At 40.3% G+C, this 4568-nt stretch overlaps 1 protein-coding gene across 3 annotated transcripts in view; it reads left to right on the top strand.

The window, feature by feature from the left end:
* The window catches only part of ADNP (activity dependent neuroprotector homeobox), a 30874-nt gene that overhangs the window by 1075 nt on the left and 25231 nt on the right, over positions 1–4568 (top strand). Inside the window, exons 2-3 of one of the 3 annotated variants that reach the window (XM_057529528.1) lie at positions 1830–2003; positions 3357–3428. The exons of 1 other annotated variant lie outside the window; for it this stretch is intronic. The gene's annotated coding sequence lies outside the window, so the exon portion shown is untranslated. The remainder of the gene's footprint in view (positions 1–1829; positions 2004–3356; positions 3429–4568) is intronic. One more of the 3 variants, XM_057529526.1, reaches the window with a different exon arrangement.

Raw genomic sequence — 4568 nt, 5'->3', positions numbered from 1 at the left:
CTTCCCCGCCCCGTGAGCCCGCGGAGGCCAGCAGCCGCCCCGGCCGCCGGAGCTTTTGCGGCTAGTGGCATCTCCCTCCACCCCGCCCCCAGCAAGAATGGAGCTTCTCCCATCCCTGGAACTAATCCCTTCCTCCCGCCCCCCGCCCAAAATGAGCCCCCCACGCACACCCCCAATCCCTGGGACGAGCCTTCTGCCAGGTCTACCCACCTTTAGCCGCGGGAGGGGGGGAAGAGATTGGGGGGCGGGGAGCATGCATGGCACGGAGTGAAAGTCTTTGCCTCCCCTGTGCAATCCTTCCTCCCCAACAAGCCAGCTCCCCTCCTATCCTGACCACGGAGTCCTCCACCACCCCCTTTTCTCAATCGCAGCTGCCTGGTCAGCACGACCTCTTGCGAGCATTCTGAGCCCCAACTTTGCAGTAAGACGGTAAAAAATGGAAATCCAGAAAGCTGCGAAAGATTTTTTTCTTTTTTCTTTTTGTGTGTGTGTGTGCAATGAATGAGGAGTAGTTCTTTGAGCACCCTTTTATTCACCTCTTCTTTCCTCTGGGCTGCCTGCCTGCCTTCCCCTCCCCCCAAACCTGGATGCCTGTCTGCTGGAAAAGGCGCGATTGCTTCTCTTCCTCTTCTGCCCAAGACCAGGCGCTAAGGTCTAATAGTCTTTTCAGCCACACACATACCCACACTGAGTCTTCTTGATGTTCTTGCCTTCCCAATTCCTCTGGACAGTTCTTGCCATAACCCCATTTCTCAGACAAAGGCTTAGGAGGGAAAAGAACCAAACTGTTTCCTGTGTTTGCCATTTTGATGCTGTCCATCCCCACACACCCAGTCTCTTTCCCTGATGCTTCTTGTGCCAGTGTCTTGAACCTTCAGAATGGGGAAAAAAACAAAAACAAAAAAACTCCTGGGTAGCTTGATACAGTTTCCTTATAAATCCGCATTGTTGCTTCTGGTTTATGGCCTTGAAGAAAATACCAGCCCCCACCCAAAATGCACCGCAGCCAAGTCGGCTAAAGGCGATGAGTGTTGGAGTCAGTAGGGGGCGCATTCCCTGCACTGGGTAAGGCTGCAGAGGGGGGAAGGGCCCCAGAGCTAGAACAGGATGTGCTTCACAGCGCCTTCTACAGACCATGGGAAAATGGACCCAGCAAGACACACTCGCACACTCTTAGTTGGTGAGCTGACAGCAACATGGTGAAGGATCAAGTGAGTCAAGAGCAGTGATTTTATTTCTTTTAAAGAATTCACCCTGCGTTTTAGAAGTTCTCTCTTTTTACTTTTTCAAAACTGTTGACCCTTAGACAATCCACATTTGTTCTTGAGGAATCATCTTGGCACATCCTTGGTACACAGATATCCCCTTCTCTGGAATTCTTCCACCTTAAGCTTTGAATGTGTCACCATATCTTCCCAAGGTCAGATGGTAAAGGGAGAAGTTTAAAACCTGAGAGTAACAGGTTTGGGGGAATTGATGATTACATCCCTTCTCCATGGCCCCAACCTTTTCAACTCTTTGAGAGTTAAAAATCCTTGAGGGATGTTAGATTTTAGTGGGGTAGTAATTTTCATAAGTATGTAGATGGGTGTCATGATTTGCAAAGCCTTGTTGGTAAACATAAAGCCCATGTTGAGTTCTTCATTGTCAGACTCAGCAGAGTTGATTGTAAAATTTTCTTTCTTTCCATCGTTGGACTTGCGGTTGCTGTTCATTATCTCAGTAGCCAACCGCCTTTGCAAAAGTGTTGACACCAGTCTTCTGTGAGCACCCACTTTCTTAGGGTGTGTTGATTTCTATAGATTTTACTCCTCTTGTTATTTCCATAGGTGTGAGATGCACAATGCGAAACCTAGGCCCCAGCTTTTGCACCATGATGCACAGGGTTGTACTTTTTGTACTGAACTGATAGGTGGCCTAGTGGTTATGCCCTGTACTACCATTTTGAGGATCTGGACTCCGTTCCTGCCTTGCTCTTTGGACCACATTGTCAATTCACACCGGTGGGTATATTCATTTTGGAGGGTGGGAACTGCAGCAACAGGGAAGCCAGAGACTTCTTCCTCCTTGGTCACCACCAAAGCCAACACTTCCAAAATTTCAGCCTAGCCACATTCCTCAAGGAACCGGTTAGAGCTGGTTGCAGATGTGGGTTCTGAACAGAGAAATGACTTGTGGCTTGTTTAAGAGAAAATTTTGAAGTTGCTAATATTGTTTTAATCATTTGCATTCTGCACTCTTGTGTATAAAGTCTGTTAAGTATTCAGTTACTGCTATTTTGATGACCCAATCTCAAGAGTTGCTAAGCATTTAGAAACCTTAAGGGATTCTCTGATCAGAACAGGCCTTTCCATGAACAGGTACTTGCTACCAAAGATGGACAGTGGTTGTTGATACTTAAGGGTACTTTTAAGACTTTGTTGCAGGTATCTTATAAAGATACACCAAGATAAATTTATGGGAAAATGAACCGGTGTATTCTTTGATACATAGTTAACCAGTTGGTGCATAGGGGAGAATTTGCATTGGACATTTGCTACCAAGTAACATTTTGGTGAGTGAAAAGGAGGCAGCTTGGTTCAGGTATTCCACTAGAGACTTAACTAATTGCTTTTACAATTTGTTTAGTAATCAGAAGAATCAGATATATAATCTAAAGGGTATTATTTGTAATCTTTAAATACTTTTTAGTATTTGCTAAGTAGATATAATTTTGACTTGAATTTGTGTTTGATATAGAATTATACGGCTTTTTAAATTAGTAATATGAATACCATTTCTTCTTTGAGGGTGTGTTGGAGGTGAAGTTTGTGAAGGTGCTTTTGTTTGATTTAGCAAATTATACGTAAGATACAATGTTAACCGATGTCCTTAGTGGTAATAGCCATTTTCCCCCTACGGGAAAACTTACTGTGAGCTCTTAAAAAGCATATATTCTGCAATTTCAAATGTTTCCTGATTTTGGCATTCCCTCCCCCCCACCCCCCCCCAAAAAAGTGAAAAAATTGGACTTGAAGGCTGGAATTTAGGTAAACTGTAAGGGTTCATTAAAAAGCCTCAATTAACTAGAGGGTGGGGAATGGGTATTCTATTTAATTGAACTTTAAGTAGAAGTTCCTTCTTTGTCTTGGCCCTTGTTGAAAATTTCCTAACACTGCCTTACTAGAGGCTGCTATACTTCGAACTAACTAAATCTTTGCTTTTTTGGCTCTTATAGTCTCTGTGTAGGAAATAGAGGAGATTGGGCTGTGAATCTCTAAAGACCCTTGTTCCTGTTTATTCTGAAAGTCATTGATTTTAAACATATCCATTGTGAATTTGTTTTGCTTAAATTTCTCTTTTTTTCCTTAAACCAGAGTGCAGGAAAAGTTCTAATACTATTTATATTAAAAATAAAACGTCACCATGTTGAACAGACTAAGTGTCAAGTAAGTTCTTGATTATTGTTATTTTGATGACCCAGTCTCAAGAGTTGCTAAGCTTCTAAAAACCTTGAACATTCTCTGATCAGAACAAACCTTTCCGTGAACATGTACTTGCTCCCAAATAATCACTAGGCTTTTATCAAGTAAAAATGAATTTTGATTTTTATTATTAACATACATGCCTACATTTATTATTTATATTTGATTGCTGAAAGCATAATTATATTAGGTACATTATATATTAAAGTAACTACTTGTAAATTTTGGAAAATGTTAAAAATAATTTTTAGAATTGTGAAATGTTAAATATTTAGCAATCTGGTGGTTAATATATTTAAGGTGATGTACACATTTTGTGACTTCACATTTAATTGTGAAAATTACAGTTTAACAAGGAAGATAGAGCTATTCTGTTATAAAGGAGCAAGTAGGGATCCCTTCTTAGGGAAAAAATAAAAGAAAAACTTCAGAATTTAAGTAGTATTTTTTCTTTTGAGAACCATGCATAAATAACAAATTGCGTAAGTTGTAGTAGACCTTGATTTTATTAATGGGTGGGTGGGTGTATACATAAAATACAGTTCACTTTTTTAGTGTTGAAATGACATTAAATACAAATAAAAGGTGCAAATATTGGAGATAATGTTTGGAAACAATACATTTGTGCAGGGAAAAAAATCAGAATTAAATGTCGGGGTTTTTAAAAATCTGTTTAAATCTTAGATAAACTTTTTAAAAATGATGTGAAACTACGAAAGTTTTTTTGAAATTCTTACTAGAACCTAATTTGTAGTTTACATCAAGGTGCCCAGTACTGTTGTGTAATGAGCTACTTGTTCAACCTAGACTTCCAAAGGACTTTCACTTTTAAAGAATGTCAAAAAGTCTGTTATGTCTTCCAGAAGGTAAAATATTTTCCACAAGAGTGTAACTTTCATCTACTTGCCTAAGAGGCATGAACATTAAGAAAAATGTTGCTCACCTATGTAAATAATTTTAGCTAGATTCACAGAGCTTGATGTGTTACTAGCATCACATGAACTTACAAAAGTTTTTCCTCCCCTAGTTTTGTGAGAACTTGTGGTATTAGGTCTGGGGCAAATGCCATGTTTTGCTGATGTGCCTATACATTTTATGTTGTTA

Source organism: Balaenoptera acutorostrata, chromosome 15 (assembly GCF_949987535.1).
Source record: "Balaenoptera acutorostrata chromosome 15, mBalAcu1.1, whole genome shotgun sequence".
NCBI lineage: Eukaryota > Metazoa > Chordata > Mammalia > Artiodactyla > Balaenopteridae > Balaenoptera > Balaenoptera acutorostrata.
Note: the sequence above shows the minus strand (reverse complement) of the source record. Positions and strands in the feature narration are given on the sequence as shown.